At 40.0% G+C, this 18,844-nt stretch overlaps 1 pseudogene; it reads left to right on the top strand.

Moving 5' to 3' along the window:
* The window catches only part of LOC100921119, a 99,677-nt pseudogene extending 82,951 nt beyond the window's left edge, over positions 1 to 16,726 (top strand).
* Positions 16,727 to 18,844: the final 2,118 nt, after the last annotated feature.

The raw sequence follows: 18,844 nt of genomic DNA, 5'->3' as shown, positions 1-18,844 counted from the left end.
CTCCTTGGCTAGATCCCCACCAGCCTATTGATTCACACCTTTGGCTCTGAGACCAATTTATCCTGACATGTATTCATCAGAAATTCCTGGTCTGTGACTTTCTACATGTCATTCTTGGTTGTTTCCTGTAGGTGCTTTCTTTGTCTAGATTTTTTTTGCTGAAGCAATTGGGGTTAAGTGACTTGCCCAAGATCACACAGCTAGGAAGTGTTAAGTGTCTGAGACCACATTTGAACTCAGATCCTCCTGACTTCAGGGCTGGTGCTCTATCCACTGCACCACCTAGCTGCCCCTTTTTACTCCTCAAGGACATGTGACATTTTAATTCTTCTGTCTTCCGCCATGGTGTCTGGTACTAAGACCTTCAGATGGTAGGTAAGGAATAGCTCCCATCGATCCATGCTAATCATCTCTTGTGTTCTAAAGAGCAGGATTGGAGGGTAGACACAAACATGGACCTGGATATGATTGCTCATACTATGGTTTCCCATGCTCCTGCTGTTACCTTCTTAATGCTGCTTCTGTGTCTTTAAAATTCTTGCTAAAATGCAACATTTCCCTTTCCCCACCCAGTAATCTGTTTCCATTAGGAGAAGAACATTAAGGTTTAGAAATGAAAAGTCCAGAAACTGGAACCATTTGAAAATTCACATGGTGAAAAAACAATGGGTTCTTTTTCCCATCCCTATTGAGGTTTTAACCCTCTGCCCCTAACTGCTGCATTGCAGAGACAAAGGTGGGGAAGGGAAGACATTTGATACAGGCACCATTTCATAAGAAGAGCTGGAATTCATCATTTTATTTCTAATTGACAGGGAGTCAAAGCCAAATGCTCTCTGATCCAGTTACATTTGTCATTTTTGGATGCCTTTCTTGGCATTAGCCCTATAAACACCAGCCGCTCATGAGTAGAAGCTCTTGAACTACATGGAATTCAGTGTGCGTTAACTTCATGGCAGCAGCATCTAACCAGGAGCCCGGTAGTCCGGGCTGGCGGGACGGCTCTCGCCCATAGGGCCACCGCTTGGCTCACGGTCTCTTCTGAGCCTGGTCAAACCTCCACTCTCTTGATTGGTGACATTGTAGCCTGGTCCACCGTCACATGTAGTGCCTCAGCTACATTCACCTTGCTCCTCAGCAGTGACTGCTTTAGGCTATCCCTCTCCCTGTTTTCCGGTTCTCCATTGGATACAAGCTCATCGGTTCATGATAACACAGTGCCAGACACAGTTAGTATCTAATAATAATGCTCTCCCTGTGTCTCTTTGTCTCTGTCTCAGTCTTTCTCTCTTTCTCTGTCTGCCTTTCTCCGTCTCTCTCTCTCTCACTCCGTCTTGCAATATTATAGTTGCTGTTCACTTGCTTCACTTATATCTGAACCTTTGTGACGCCATGAGATTTTTCCAGTGGTTTGCCATCTCCTCTTCTGGCTCATTTTACAGATGAGGAAATTGAGGCAAACAGAGTCAAGTGACTTGTCCAGGCTCACACAGGTAGGAAGTGGCTGAGGCCGGATTTAAACTCTGGAAGCTGAATTTTCCCGACTCCAGGCCCTGCACCCTGTGCACTCTTGGTGCCCCCTTGCTGCCCCTGACAACAATATCCAGCATTTCTTGTGGTGCTTGAAGATTTGCAGCTTACAGATCTTATCTCATTTGATCACCTCAGTAACTGGGAGGTAGCTGCTATTATTATTCTAATTTTACAGTTGAGGGAACTGAGGCTGAGTAAGATGAAGGACTTGTCCAACCAAAGTCATGTAGCTAGTGTCTGGGGCCAGACTGGAAACTGATCTTTCTGATTCCAGAGCCCCGGCTTTATCTGTCAGTGTGCCTCCTCGCTGTTACACACACACACTTGTATGTATGCCCACATGATTTGTGTATGTATATGCACATATGTGTATGATATGTGTATAGGTAGGGATGTCCTGCTCTGTCTCTGCCCTGTCCTCCTTCCCCTTTCCTCTGTACCTTCATATGGAGTTAAAGTGGAAGTTTCCTTTCTCAAAGTGAGGGGAGTCCATGGCAGATACTAGTGTGGGGAAGTTAGGGAAGCCTAAGGAAAATGTCATTATTCCCAAAGGAAGCAACTTGTCAAGCCAGAAGAAGCAGTGTCTCTGAGCAGTGGAATATGCTCCATGGGTAAAATTCAAATTGGATTTTACTTAGAATATGTACCAATTATTTCAAAGTAGGATCCACTTTATATCTCACATGTCCATTCAGCCTGAATTCTATAGGATAACAGGCTTCCAAGCTGGCACAAGATGCCATGGAGTCCAAAAGCTCCTATCTCCACGGTACGACCCTCAGCTCCTGTCAGGGAGTTTGAGTGATTTACCCAAGATAAAAAAAAAATTAGTCAAATAACAAATAGTTAATAAGTACTATGGCGTTCCTAGCATGGTTTGTGCATGTTTGGGATAGGGAGAGTAGGAGGTGGGGAGGAGAGAAATAGAATATGCTTTGGACTCTTTAAAAGAGAGTAAGCTAAGTGGGGAGAGAAGTGTAACATGTGACACAAAGAGAGAGCATGTTGTAATTAGAGGAGAAGCCATTGTCACTGGAATTGTTAGGAAAGACCGAAGACGACAAGGTTTGAACGGAGCCTCGATGTTTAATGAAAAAGGCAATCCAGGGTCTTTGAGACTCCCTTTGCTATTTTAGCCCCTGGGAAGGAGAAAAGGAGAGAAACAAGTACTTCTTAAGCTCTTCTTATGTGCCAAGCTTGATCATTGTGCATTCATTTGCTCACTGGGATGCTCTTGGAGGGCCCGCACTAGTCACCTCCTTCTGGAGCATGGCTTGATGGGAAAGGTGAACAGGCAGCATACCTCAAGCAACCTCCCTCTTGGTATGTCTGCGCCAGGTCCCCATTAAGTGCCACCATTGCACAGTGACTCAGAGGCTTTGAGTATGCGAATGAGGAGGGAATGAGCTGGTCCACTGGTTGCCCAGTGGTCTCCCGTCACACCGAGGTCAGGACACTCACGCTGCAGAGGGGAAGGAGACTTGTGGTGAAGCTTTCCAAAGGAAAGGATGGCACCATTATTGGGTTTTTTCAATTAACCTTAATGTAACTGACCAGCCCGGACTATAACAGTTAGCTCTGGAGTTATTCTTCCAGATGTAGGATTCTTAGAGAAGTTCATGAATCAAAATAATATATTCATTCAATGTGGAGAGTCCTGAGTGATGAGGCTTAGCCTGGCTAAGGGATGTGCCTGGTTGTACTGTTGCTATTTAGAGTCACCCAGGAAGGAGCGCTTTCCTTTCCTGGTTAGACACACACACGCCAGAGATGGAATGATGTACAGCTCCACCTCCATATTTGCTAATTAAAAGTGTGTTTCCAGGCAATGATCTTGTCTGAGTAGTAAATCTAGATGAAGTCTCTCTTGTCCTTTTTTTTTTTTGTGAGATGTGCTGGCACTGCCAGCCCCTGAGACTTGACAACCTTGAGACCATTTTAGTGATGTGTAACTTCAAGAGGCTATAGGCTTAGACTGAAATTTCAAAATGTTTTTAGAGAGGGTGATAGAATGATTGAGGTTTTCAAGTAACTTTCTACTCACTTCTGAGTAGAGCACCTCAAAAGGGCTCCTCCCACTAACGCCTGGGAACAGGTCACTCCGGCTGAAATGGAAGTTCAGATCTCATAATCAGATCCCAAGAATCCAGCTTGGGGATCTTCAGGGAAATCCTGAGACTAACAGCAGAAGGGAATGCATAAAGGGATCATTTATCTTTGGAGGTCACTGTAACCGTAAGGGAAAACAGGGATATATTTGTGAGTCTCCTTCTAAGATGCTGAACTTTATGTGACCTCACAGAACTTGGAAGGAACCTCATGAAACATCAACTCCAACCCACACATGAAGTGACTGTGACAGACAAAAAAACAAACTTTCTTTGGGGGAACTTCAAAACATGTGACTTGCACTTGTAGGAGATCTAGTCCCATAGACACTGCTTCCCATGAGAATGGCAACAGGCATTAGTTGGTTAAGGTCCTGCCTTGCCTCCATCAAGGGGATGGTGGGGGGAGGTGGACTTGCCTGCCATGTGCCACGTGCCACTTCCTGTCTCTCCTTGACCACATCCTGTTGCATCGACCAGGCTGAATTACCTGCCCTACATGTGGCAATTGGTTGGCTTTTCGTAGGAGTGGCCGGCCCCTTCTCCTGGGTAGTTCCTTCCCCAGATGATGACTGGGGCAGCTGGGCTAGAAGCAGGTCTGGGGTGGGGATAGAGAACACTATGTTCCCAAGGCACTTGGGTTCAAGGTCCTGAACATTGTGTCCCTCCTTGGAATGTGACCGCCCTCAGAGGAAGAGCCTGTACTTGCTTTTGCCATTTCTTTGCATCCTTAGTCCTTAAGCACCTGATACATAACTTATTAAATCGATACCTGCCATTTCAAGATATTTTTCATCTGGGGCAGGTGACCTGCTGCTCTCCTATTGCCTTTCTTATCTTAGAGATCAGCTCTCGGAGAGCCATTTTGGTTCTCTTATTTCCCGTCAGTCCATTAGCATTTATTAACTGCCTACTGTGTTCTAGACACTGTGTGCTCAGCATTGAGGATTCAAATAAAGGTTTAAAAAACAGACAAACAAAAAATAGTCCCTGGAGCTGCCTTCATTGACTGCAGTACCAGAAGCAAAATCCAAAAATGAAGCAGGTCTGTCTCCTTTTTTGTCTATCTGCCCAAGCAAAGATCCCCTCCCTTCTTAGATCCTCCTGTTCCTGCCAATAGAACTGGAAAATATTATTTGTTGTGTTTAGCTTTGCGCCCCCCCCCCCCATTCTGAGCTTCAGCATTCCGAGTGCTATTTGTATAGGACCATGTTAAGTTCCTACATTCGTTTTCTATTACCTGATCTTAACTCCATCTTTTCTATTTTTTATGCGTGTGTGTGTGTACACACAATATATATATATATTTCAGCATTCATTTTTGTAGCTTTGTGTTCCAAATTTTTCTCCCTCCCTCCCCAAGACAGCAAGCAATCTGATATGGGTTAAATATGTGCAATTCTCTTAAACATATTTCCATATTTGTCATGTTGTGCATCAAAAATCAGATCAAAAGAAAAAAAGCAAACAAACAACAAAAAGGAGAAAATACTATGATTTGATCTACATTCTGTCTCCATAATTCTCTCTTGATGCAGATGGCATTAAAATATATATATATATATATATATATATATATATATATATATATATATATATATATATATATAAAATTCTGAGCTTAACCATTAGAAAAATTTGTGTTTTTCTTTAACAGAATAGCACATGTAGCTATCCACTCTGTTCACATTTTTAAAGCATGTAAATTCTGTTTCTTTTAGTACTATTCTGCTTGTTTGTGCTTCTTCTTTGCACTTACTTAAATGTTTCAGTTTTCTTTATTATTATTATTATTGTTAATATCACCATCTCAACCGCCTGTGCTTCCCTTTGCCCCCTCCAGTTAAAAAGAGAAAAACAAAGTCCCTGCAGCAAATAAGCATTGTCAAGCAAACTAAATTCACAGTGCTTGTGTCTAATCAGTGAGAATTTATGACGTGCTCACTGTGTGCTACATATAATGCTAAGTGTCAGAATTAAAAAGCGAGGCAAAAACCCAAGAAAAGAGTGCTGCTCTCAAGAAGCTTACAGTCAAAACAAGGAGACAGTCAGCCAGGGACAAACAGATGTGTGACAGGTTAAATTGGAACTTATCTCAGAGGGAAAACTCTCAAATTAAAGGGGTGGGGGGTGAGGAAATCTTCTTGCTGAAGTTGTGACTTAACTAAAATGCCAGGGAGGCAGAGAAACCAGAAGGTAGAGATGTGGAGGAAGAGGCTCTAGGGGCAGAGCCTTAAGGGGCATTCATAGTGAATAGGTTGGGCATGCATGAAGATCCAGGAGATGGGACTGAAAAGGAGCAGTCAGGCAGAGAGCTGGGGAGGAACCAGGACGGAGAAGGGCCACCAAAACCTGGAGAGAAGAAATTAATAAGGAAATGATGGTAATCAACAGTTTCAGTAGGTTGAATAATGTTAGAAGCCAGCCTACAGAGAATGAAGAAGAGAATTAGGGAAAAAGATGTGGAGGAAACCAATTGTGTACTGACTCCTCAAGGAGTTTAGCTGGAAAAGGAGAGACATAGAAAGATAGAAGGGTCAAAGGAAAGATTTTTGAAGATGGGAGACATGGACATGTTTCTAGCTAATGCTGGAGAAGGTGAGGTGGAATGGGATCGTTTGTGCTTGTGGTGAGGTTTACTTTGGTCCAGAGAAGGATCTCTTCTTTGTTTGAGAAAAGGGTAAAGAGGCAGTGGTCAGTAATATTTATGAAATGCCCATGTGCCCAGCACTGTGCTGAGCCGGTCCTAATGGAGTGATGATTTGAGATGGAGAAGATAGGAGAAAGGAGAGCTCTTGGGACATAGTTGTGCTCAAATGAATGGCTCCTTTTGTACCATTCTGCGTCAGGGGGTGGGTAAGATACTTTGCAGTAGGTCCTCTGGAGACATTTTCAGAGTTCCTTTTCCTTACAGTGTTGTTGTCATTGTGTAAGGCAGTGTTTTAGTTCTGTTTAGATTACTTTCCATATGAAGATAATAAGAATCTTTCAGTTTGTTTTTATTATTATGCAGTAATTTTCCATTACATTTATAAAGTACAATTTGCTCAGCTTTTTCCAATTGATAGGCCTTTTCTTCTTCCTTCTTCAGTTTCAAAATCAGCAAGTTTGTTTTCCTTGAGACTCTTCGTTCCATGATATTTTCATTCCTTAAATAACTCCTCTTCCTATCCCTGAATGTTTTCTGTTAAATCTGATGTATTTCTATGCCAAATTGCAATATGTATGTATATGTGTGCGTGTGTGTGTTCAGCCCTCCTTTGTTTTATCTAATCTTTCCCCCATCCCTTCCTCCATATTTTATATTCTTCTATGCACCCTAATAAGCTTCCTCCCCTTCTTCCTTCCTTCTAGATTGAGTATATTTCTTTTAACTCCCCTTTTTCTTTTTCCCCTTAAAACTTTCAGAACAGAATTAATTCACCAACATCCTCTGTTTTCCTTAATTAGTTCCCTCAATACCCTTTGTAGACATTAAGGTTCTGAAGGGAGACTTACTTCTCCCTGTCTTAGAATCCTAGCAATGCATCATCGTATCCTTTTCCTTGCTCAAATAAATTGACCTTTCTACATTTCTGTTGACTTTTACTTGCATTTCAAAGTTCCTCCCCAGATGTGATCTTGGAGGGTGATCCTCAGCTTTCCAGGGGAAGTTATTCTTTCTTACAAGCCTTTACATTTGACCTTTGGAATATTATCTTCCAAGAGTTCCTCCCCTTCATCCTAGTTGCTCTCAAGTTGTCTGAGGTGCCTCTGGTGCCCACTGAGATCCTGTCCTAAACTCTTTGCTCCTTGCATGGGTTCTAGCAAGCTGCTACAGCATTTTTTCCTCAACTTGGAAACTGGATTTTTTCTTGTATTTCAGGAGGTGTAAATGCTCTCTATATTCCCTTTCTTCTCTGATTTCAACAGGTCTGGCAAGTTTTCAATGATGACTTCTGGAAATACAGTGTCCAACACCTTTGAAAGCTACCTGTTGAATTTATTATGGACTTTAAAAAAAGCAAGCTAGATATAATAGAGATTTGCCAGTTCATATCGAAACTTATTTTTTATTCTCTTGTGTATAATGTAAACACCCATTTTGTTTGATGTGTATTAAACTCAGACTAAAACTATCTTCTAAAAACAAAGAAAATATAACATCCAGGTTTTTTCTTTATCATAGTTTGCAGGAATTGTTTTCTAGGTCTGTTGTTTTTGACAGCAGATGTCTTTTATTTTCTTCTATTTTTTGATGTTTGATTTTGTTTTAAGAGTTTTTGCTATCTCATGAATTCCTTGATTTCTGTTACAGTTTTCAGGGATTACATTGCTTGGGTGAGGTTTACCACTGCTGTTCTAAACTAGTTATTCTCCTTCCAATACTTGGATCTGGAACTTTTATTTCAATCTGCATCTTTTGCTTTACTTTTTCTAGGAATTAGTATTGTGATTCTGGAAAATACATTTTTCCTTTGACTTATTATAAAGTTCCCATTTTTTGAAAGGCCTCAAGATCCACAATAATTAAAAAATAATTTTGTTGTGACATTTTTTCTATTTATAGCCTTCATATTTTCCTTTTTTAAAAATCTCTCCTCCCTCTCCCGGAGAGCTACTTCATATAACAAACATTTTAAAAGGAAAAAAAAAGTAGGAAAAAAATCAATCAGCAAAACAGATTAAAACATTGATGAAATCTGAAAATATATTCATTTTTTCACCTCCATGGACCCTCCTACCTCAGCAAAGCAGTAGTAGAAGATAGATATCTTCTTAGATCTTTTTGAGGCCGAGTTTGTATTTCATAATTTTAAAACATTCTTTTTTTTTTTTCAGTTGATTTATACTGTTCGCTATGTGTTACATGAACATAGTTTCCTATAATGACACCACCTTCATGGCCTTGTTCTGTGGGTACAAGCACATAAAATCTTTTGTTATTTTGGCAATGACAATATCTCTTTAATTTCTCTTGTTTCCCCCAAAGCGCCCAAGACCAACAGCTCCCATTATGATGGTGTGTACAAAATGAGCATGGCTCTTTTAAAGCTGTTAAATAATGAAAAAGTATTTTACATGACTTGACGAGGATAATTGAGGATGGGAGTATAGCCAGAGCAAGGGAGAGGACTTGGATTTCAAAAAAATTTTAAATGAGTACTAAAAAGAAAGAAGTAAATTAAAATTAAGGAAAGGCTTAGGGCACTAAGCATACTTGGTGCTATAGTCCTTACTTTGACTTTGGCTTCTTGTACTTGTTGAATTTTTCTTGATTTAATTTATTTCAAAAGGTTTTTCCAGTTTAGAATATATTATCTTTGTTTATTTTAGGGTAGAATACCTCAGAACATTGGGATTAAATGTACCCCTGCTAGAACAGCTAAGTGGCATAGCAGATAGAGCTCTGGGCCTATAGTCAGGATGAATCCTCTTCTTGAGTTTAAATCTGGACTCAGACATTTACTAGCTGTGTGACCCTGGGCAAGTCACTTCACCCTGTTTGCCTCAGTTTCCTCATATGTAACATCTTTGCCAAGAACACCCAAATGGGGTCATGAAGAGTCAGTCATAATTGAAACAACTAAATAACAACAATAAAATAGAAATTCTTAAAGGAAAAGTTGATAAACTCTTAGGAAGAAAGCCTGATGATGGAAAGACTCTTACAATTTCAAATCCTAAGATACTGTATAGTATCCAACAGTTGAAGAGTAAACAAAAAGACAGCTCTCTTCTTTACTTTTCCTAATTACATGCATAGGGTGAGTGGTTTTATTTATTTTAAATTGAAATACAAAATGAGAAAAGAAAAAAAAGTTGCTATGTACATAGCAGAACATAAGAAGATTCAATATAAAATGATAACATTTCCATTTCAAGAAAATCTATATATTAAAATACCCTACCTTGCCCTCAAAGCTATCCAACTTTTCTTTGTTTCCTTATAGGGTTTCTTTTGTTCTGTGCTGTGCACTTTTTGCCTTATTTATTTTCCCTCCTCCTACCCTAAAGAATGCTATAATTAAACAAAAATACATATGTATGTAAACATAATACACACATAGATAACTATAAACATACTCATATAGACATATATGTAAGACCATACTCTGCTTATTTCTACGTTTCATTTGAAGGTAGATAGTCTCTTCCTTCATAAATCCATGTCTTTGTGTGTTTTTCTGAATCAACCAATGGATAAGTGATTTTATCTGTTAAGTGTTTTCCTAATTCAAAATTTTCCCTACTAGTGAGTTCCTCCCATTCACATTGACTGTTAGGATTGCTAACTGTGTGTTTACTTCAAGCCTGTCTTCCCATGATCTCTCCAACACTTAATATTCCCATCTTTTGTTTCTGGAAATTTTTTGAGTGTGAGCTGAAACCCAAAGGTTATTTTTATTTGTATTTCTCTTATTAGTCATTTAGGATCATTCTTTGGTGTAGTTGATAGTTTTCAATTATTCTTTTGGAAACGACTTGTTCATATCCTTTGATCCTTGTAGAACGGCTTTGGGCTGGCGTATCCTTTGATTCCTCATACTTCAGCCTTCCTTTCTGAATTGTAACTTTATACTAGACCTAGGCCCTTTTTGTGGCTGTACTTTTGAGTTGTGTGTGCTTGGTCTTGACCTGAGTCACACGGTTCTTGAGCTGACCTCCATCTCCCAAGTTTAGTCTTCCCTGGATATTTGGGGTTCAAACCACTGGTTTTTGGCTCTGAATGGTGCTTTCTTGGGAGAATGCTCTGTAGTCACTCTCTCCACATTATAGAAATGTGCTCCGGCCCACCACAAATCATTATAGGATGATAGCATTTTGGGGACATGTGCTAGTTTGGGTATTTGTTATTGCCCTTAGACTTCTGACTTCTGACTTTTTGTATAGTTCTTTTGTAACTATACTGTAAGGTATAGTATATAGTACTGAAGGTACTGTAAGTTCTCCTTGGATTGCTTGAACATTATTCATTCAGTCTAGTGCAGTTTTTAGTTTCTTGCTTGAGTATATCTCTGGGAGCTAACTGCCAGATCAATTGTAATAGTATTCTTAATTAGCCTTCATGCTTCCAGACTTTACATTTTCTCACCTATATCCTACACATCAGCCAAAATCTGAAGACACAAACATAAAAGGAGGTATTGAATTTGGAGTTAATCATGTGGTGACTACTAAGATACGTAATTTGCCTCGCTGATCCTTAGTTTTTCCATCTCTATAATTGAGGTATTTATGGCTAGAGTCAATGATTTGATCTTCCCAACAACTTCATGAAATAAAATACAATTTAAAGTGTTTTTTTAAAAAGTAAAATCACTTTTATTGTTACTGCAGCTAGCTGGCACAGTGGATAGAGTGTTGGGTCAGTAACATTTCTCTTCGTGAATTTGAATCTGGCTCCAGACACTTACTGGCTTTGTGACCCTGGACAAGTCATTTAATCCTGTTTGCCTCACTCTTCTCATCTATCAAATGAGTTGGAGAAGAAAATGATAAATCACTCCCAATATCTTTGCCAAGAAAATCCCAAATGGGATCACAAAAAGTTGTATATGACTGAAAAACAAGTGAAGAGCAACACTTATTATTCATGCTATTATGTCTCTTCTTTGCTCACAATCTTCCCTGGCCCCATATTACATCTAACTTCTCCAGTTCACATTTAAGGTTCCCACAGTCTGGCTGCCCCCTTCCTTTCTAAGTGACATAATGGTTAGAACATTGGACTCAGGAGCCTTGTTCAAATCCAGCCTCAGACACTTATTTCCTGTATGATGTGGGCATGTCAGTCTATATTTTCTTCAGTTTCTTCATCTGTAAAATGGAGATAACAATAGTGTCTGTCTCTTAGAAGTGTCATAGGGATCCAACAAGAGAATATTTGTAAAACATTTAGCACAGTGCCCTGTGCATAACCGGTGCTATCTAAGCAACATTTCCTATTATTGTTGTTCATAATTCCTCTTATTACTGCCCTTGAGCTCTTTCTTCTATGCACATTTTACTTCTGTATTCCAAACTTGGCATTCCATGTTCTTCTTCCTTGAATTTGTCCAAACTCAAAATCTTATCTTCCTTCAAATTTCAGCCTAGGCCACAGAGCCTCTGCGAAGACTTCCTGGATTTCCTTTCTACCTCTCTCCATCTGACCCCTATTAATACTTTTGTCCTCTTCAAATGATCTGGCATTTACATGGCTGTACTGGAAACGTTTGATTGCTACGTTAGTGTGTAAACTGCATGAAGGCAGAGAAGGAAATACTTTTAACTGAATGTCAGCTACAAACTTAGAATTACCCCTTATATCACTCCTCCATATACATCTCAAAACATGGACTTCAAGTGGTATATTCAAAAAACTGAGCTTCCTTTGGTTTAGGTAAACATAAGCATATGGAAAGGTACATTCCTTTTTTAGATGTATACCAGGTCTGAATTCTGCCCTGTTGCCCCCTCAGGCTCATTCTCACCCACTTTGTGTTCAAGTTTAAATCTGACACGATGAAATATTGTGTGTGTTACTCAAATTTATTGATTGTGAGAGTAGTTTCTCTATTTCCTAGTGATACAGTCAGATGTAGAGTGAGGTTTTTTCCTAAGTCAAAGGAAGATCTAGAAGGGAGTGCTTCAGAATGCTATCAGTGAAATAGCCAGATTACTAGAAAATTTGCATGTGAAGCAAGTCTCTAAAGTGTTCCTACATGAAATTCCAGCCAGGATCTGATGACTTCCTGTTGTCCCTATGTGTGCATGTACATGCGTGTGAATGCGTGCATGAGTTTTGTGTGTTTAGATATGCTAATCTCACAGAACCTGGGACTGTGTATATCAGCACATATGTAATATGTGTGGGTGTATTCATTTCAGTGACCCTAGAGCCAAAAGAGGATAGTTTGAGGCTAAAGCCTGAGTTAGAGAAAAGATTGCAGAAGCTTCTGACCTCTGCTGATTCAGATCATCAGGTCCTAAAAAACCTGTACAGATGAGACTACGGTTAGGACCCATGGTACAGAGGGGAATGAGGGAGTGAGCCTTCAGAATATTTTTAAGTGCCATCAGAGAGAGCTCAAGCTTCTGTGTGTGACATAGTATATAAAATGATGAACCGGCCATCAGGACGAACTGGGTTCAAATCCTAATTTTAACACTCACTATCTCTGTGACGCTAGGCAGTTAATTTCTTCTTTCTGAGCCTTAACTATCTTCTGTAACATGGGAATAATACCTATCGTTGCCTATCCCTCAGGGCTGTTGAAAATACTGTGTATAAACATTAGTTATTATTATTGTTATTATTATTCATAACCCATTTCCAGCTTTGATTAGCAACCATCTAGATGCTAAGTCCTGAGAATTACTAAGACCTTCCTCCTCAGGAAGTTTTCAGAGAATTAGAAGCTTTCTCATCTTTGTGATTCAAACAAGCCTAACATACCCAGTCCTTCTGGGCTGCAGAGAATAAGGAAGTTCATCAGTCACTATCCATCAATAGGTGGAAATTGTCAGACATGCATTTCAAACCATTTAGGGTTTCAGATACTCAATAAAACTATTGTGTCCACTTACCTAATGCCATGCACAGTCCCGTCCCATTCTTCCTGCCCCTTGTCTGTGACTACATATGTAAAAAACATTCAATTAAGTTGAGCTCAAATTTAGATTAGGTGTTTATATTCTGTAGGGCAAGGATTACAATGTTTGTTTATCCGATATTAACAAAAACAGGCAGTTAGGAGAGATAGGAACACTCAGTGGGTAGATAGGAACACTAATAATATGGTTGATGGTGCTGACTGTTCTGGAAAACTATTTGGAAGTCAGCGATACCACTACTAGGTCTATACCCCAAAGGGATCAAAGAAAAAGCTTAATAAGGACCCATATGTGCCAAAATATTTATACTAGCTCTTTGTGCAGAAGCAAAGAATTGGCAACTGAGGTGACGGTCATCATTTGGGGACTGGTGGCCAAGTTGGGCTATTATGATTGTGATAGGACTCCTATCGTAGGGTGAGAAATGATGAAGGGAATGTTTTTTGAAAAGCCTGGGAAGACTTGTAAGAACTAATGCAGAGTGAAGGGAGTAGAATCAGGAGAACAATTTATACAGGAACAGCAAAGATAACCAACTGTGAAAGACTTAATAACTGATCAGTACAATGATCGATGACATTTCCAAAGAACTCATGATGATACATATTAAAAGCACCTCCAGAGAGAGAAATGATGGACTCCTAGTACAGACTGAAACACATTTTCTTTTTCTTGGTTTTTTTTTTTCTTTCTACAGGGCTACTGAGGGATTTTGTTTTGCATAACCATATATATATTTGTATGGGTTTCATATTATTTTCTGCCTTCTCATTGGGTGGGGAAATTGGGAAGGGAAGGGAAGGGGAGAAATGTAAATTGAAAATAAAATTGAATTTTATAAATGAAGACAGAAGCCAGATTGTAGAGTTAGGGAGAGGAGAGGAAATCAGAGGCATCAGACAGATTTTTCAAGGAATGTAGCCATGAAAAGAAGGGGATATAAAGGCTAATAGTTAGTGAGGATTATAGTCTGGGGGACGGGTTTTGAAATTTCTGTAGGAAGCCAGTAGAGCCGGTGGAATGATTTTTATATATTCAGTGGGAGCTGTTGGTGGGAGGAAGTGTTACTACAGCGCCACCTACTATTCTCTATCTATCTTGCAGCTGGGGCTCTCGCTTTGAATTGGCAACGTGGTCAAAGTCGTGGAAGCCTTGGGACCTTGAACCATCCCTGATCTGCAGCAGAGAGCAGCCAGAGCTTGCTGTTGGCCGTCGCATCGGGTATCCAGGGGTCTCGGGACTTACTGGTGTTATCGAGTCTCACTGGTGTTGGCGGGACTCGTTAGAATTGTCAGGAAGCATTGGTGTTTTCAGGTCTCATTGGTATTATCTTGACTCCTGTTTTATACTCAGTGCCCCTGTCGGTCATTGGTTTGTGTAAACTCAGGCCTAGTGCGTGAGTCTTGCCCTGTTCCGTCTCCTATTCAGTAGCTCCGAGGTTCCCCCTCGCCACAGGCTCGCAGAATGGCTAGTAGCAGCAGCAGCAGCAGTAGTAATATCCTTAGCTCTGAATTCATTGTGGGAGGGAAGTATAAGCTGATCCGGAAAATCGGGGCGGGGTCCTTTGGCGACATCTATCTGGCCATCAATATCACCAATAATGAAGAATTGGCCGTGAAGCTGGAATCTCAGAAGGCCAGGCACCCCCAACTGCTGTATGAGAGCCGACTGTATAAGCTTCTGCAAGGTGGGATGGGCATTCCCCGAACCCGTTGGTATGGTCAGGAGAAAGAATATAATATCCTTGTCATGGATCTGCTTGGGCCCAGTCTTGAAGACCTCTTCAATTTCTGTTCCCGGAAGTTCACTTTGAAAACCGTGCTGATGTTGGCCGACCAGATGATTACCAGAATCGAATATGTGCACACCAAGAGCTTTATCCACAGAGATATTAAACCAGATAATTTCTTGATGGGTATTGCGCGTCCTCGTAATACTAGGGGCGGTTATTCAGGGGGAAAGAGAAAAAGAGGTGGGGCAGCAGTTGCTAATAGGTCTCAGGACCCATCTTTTTCAGGGTTAAACCAGTTATATCTCATTGATTTTGGTTTGGCCAAACGGTACCGAGATAACAGAACCAAGCAACATATACCCTACAGGGAAGATAAGAATTTCACTGGCACTGCCCGGTATGCCAGCATCAATGCGCACCTTGGCATTGAGCAGAGCCGTCGGGATGACGTGGAGTCCCTTGGTTACGTCCTGATGTATTTCAACAAGAGCATCCTGCCCTGGCAGGGGATAAAGGCTGCAACCAAAAAGCAAAAGTATGAGAAAATCATTGAGAAGAAGATGTCCATCCCCGTTGATGTTCTGTGTCAGGGTTTTCCGTCAGAATTTGCCATGTATCTTAATTATTGCCGTGGCCTTCGCTTTGAAGAAGCACCCGATTACTTGTACCTCAGGCAGCTATTCCGTATCCTGTTCAGAAGCCTTGACTACAAGTACGACTTCATGTTTGATTGGACACTGTTAAAGCAGAAAGCAGAGCAGGAGCAGGCAGCCTCTTCTTCTGATCAGGGTCAGAAGACACAGCCACCTCCTCCTCCAGCACCCAAAAATACCAGACCAAGAAGAGTGACCAGAAGATCTGCCAGGCAGCAAGAGATGAAGAAGATGGCCCAGAGCTAAATGAGTGATTCTCCACATCCAGAGCACTTAGTCGATAGATATACTGGCCAAACAGTTGTGAGCAACCATTTATTTGTTAAAAATTTACTTAAATTCCACAAAAATTGACTGGTCAGCATTAGTGATGAGTACTAGCCATTGTTAATTGTTAATATTACAATAACTATAAATGTTAATATCAAGATAGTGAAACATGGTTCTAGTTTTCTATTGCATTTTTTTTTCTAGTGAAAAGTAAACTAAATGTTTGACGTACAGATGGTGGAAAATTGTGCATATGACAATTTTTTGATATTTTTTATTTTGAACTGTACTGTTTTGAGATCTTGTTTCAGAAGTATAGCATAAAGTTTTCAACTACAGTTGTTATAATTGTAAATGCTCAGAAATGTGCACTCTTAGGGTATTTACCCTCCTTGATGTTTCAAAGTTGTAAATGTAAACATTCTTAAAATCGTTGACTTCAATGTGCAAGCCAGCCGACAGGGTAGCAACCAAAGATTTCAGTTTTAAGCATATGAAAGACTGTGCCTGCTTACTGTGCTAGAAATAACAGCATTTAAAGTGAAGATTTAAGAAAAACTTAGTGACTACTACATTATCTTTAGGATTCTGCATTAACTCTAATGTCTTTGATTTAAAAAAGAAAAGCAATATGTTTGTCCCAGAAATTCAGTTAACATCTTAGAACTGAACATATGTGCAAGTTGTTTAGATAAATGTAAGTACTGTGAACATCTATATGATCTGGGATTTTGTTTTGATTTTGAAACTGAAAGTCGTTTGATGTAAGAAAGATACTTTCAAAAAGAAAGAAATGCTTTGCTAATTTACTATTGAGTCGATATCTCTTCAAAGTTTAAATAAAGTATTTCTTGAAAGTTGTCTTGCAATTTGTTTTTTGTTCGTTGCTACTTATTTTTTCTTTTGTCCTTAAAAACAATTAAGGGCATAGAAGATGGGCAAATTAGCCAGTAAATAAGGAGAGAATGAAGATGGGAGGATTACGGGGGGAAGTGAATGATGGATTAGAGAAACATTTGAGAAGGGAATGGATGTGATGAAGGTTACATGTAAAATGATTGGCCTTGTTGGGAAGAAGGCAGCCTCTCCTCTTGGGAGAAAGAGGTGGAGGAAATAGTAAATACTGATGTCAAGGAATATGAAATGGATAAAAGGGGGGAAATGGAGTACTTGGTAAATGCCCTACATCTCCCTGGTACTGTAAAAAATTAGGTCCTTTACTGAGAGCATGAGGTCACAGGATGCCATGGAAAGGCATTGGAGGATGCATTGAAGAAAGAAAACAGGAGAGAAAAGGAATAAAGTAGTAACTGAATTCAAATGGTAGAAGGAAGGGCCAGATTTCCTATGGTCAGGATTCAGACATTAAGCCATATGGGAACAAGAGATCTCAACCGCACTAGGAGAGAGGTATCTGAACAGCATGTGGAATTTGGGGACACTTTCCAGCAGGTAACTCTCCCACTCTATCTACTGAGGCAGGTTATTCGCATCCATAACTGGAAGGTGGCAATGCCAGCATGGGGAGGGCAAAAACATGGCATCACCAAGTTACAGAGTTAATAGCATTGTGCCCGAAATGAAGGTCTCTTGCGTTTTAGTCTAAGACTCTACCCTATTAGAGCATATGCCTCTATTGATGCTAAAACTTAGGCTGAGCTATAATTTCTGTTAAGTGTTTAGATTTGTTTCTCCCAGGAGCTATCTTTTTACATTGCCTTCATTTCTGAATGTGTGCTTTCTCTTACTCCCCTAGCCCTCACCTCAGGTAGTGAATCATCCATTAAAACAAGATTTAAAGATGGGTGGGATGGGTTGCCAAGGGGTTCAGCCAAACCCACAGATGTATAAACCACCTCTGACTGAACAATACGTATTTCGCAGCCTTAGCCCCTCACCTCTGCAAAGAAGGCAAGAAGATGCATCTCCTCAGCTCTCCTTTCAGGTAAAGTTTGGCCAATTCTTTTTGTCATGTCTATGTTTGAAGTCACTGTATGAATTCTTTTACTGAGTCTATTTGCTTCGCTGCACTGAATGCTAAAAAACCTCTTCTTAATATTCCTTATTTACAGTGAAGTAACAATTATACAGTTACATTCACGGACCACAGTTTGTTTAGTTATTCTCCTATTGAGTACCCCTATCTTGTTTCCAGTTGTTAGTCACCACAAAACCTGCTGCTATGAAAATTTGGGTGTATAGGAGACATTTATTTCTGCGTTGGGTCTCAATAGAGTATATGCCTAACAGGATAATCTCTGGGCAAAAAGATATGGACATTTCAGTCACTTTTTTATTAACCTAATTCCAAATTGTTCTCCAGAATGGTTGGGCCAGTTCTTAGCTTCACCAGCCGGATGGAACCAAAGGACCTGTCCATTGTTCATTATTGCCAACTTTTCTACCCTTTTGCCAATTTGCTGAATACCATTAATTCTCAGAAGTGTTTCTGTTTGCATTTTTGAAAATAATTTTTTAGATATCTTTTGTTTTTATAGCACTTAGCTTTCATCTTGTATCCCTCCATCTCTCCCCACCCAGAGAGCTAGCACTTAGAACAATGCATTTTTGAAAGAGATCTTAAAAGAGAAAAAAGAGGGGGAAATCAGCCAAAGTGAGCAAGACATCCTCCGAGTCTGCCAAAATCTGCAGTGTTCCATATCCATGGATGCCTCCCTTTATAAAGCAGCAGGGGGAGGTATCTTCTCGTCTCTCATTTTTGGAGCTTAAGTTTCTTCTTTATAATTTTACAGCATTAATTGTGGATGTTTTAACAGTTGTTCTTTTCCATCTACATAGTTATAGTCATTGTACACATTTTTCCCTAGCTCTGTTGGCTTTCACTTCTGATCAGCTCATGCAAGTTAGCCCGAGTCTCCAAATTCATCATGTTCCTTGTTTTTCATAGCCGAATGTTATTCCATTCCATAATCAATGGAATTTATTTGCTTTTTGGTTGTGTGCTACTT

This window comes from Sarcophilus harrisii, chromosome X (genome assembly GCF_902635505.1).
Source record: "Sarcophilus harrisii chromosome X, mSarHar1.11, whole genome shotgun sequence".
Lineage (NCBI taxonomy): Eukaryota > Metazoa > Chordata > Mammalia > Dasyuromorphia > Dasyuridae > Sarcophilus > Sarcophilus harrisii.
The sequence above is the reverse complement of the archived record's forward strand: the minus strand, read 5'-3'. Positions and strand labels throughout refer to the sequence as shown.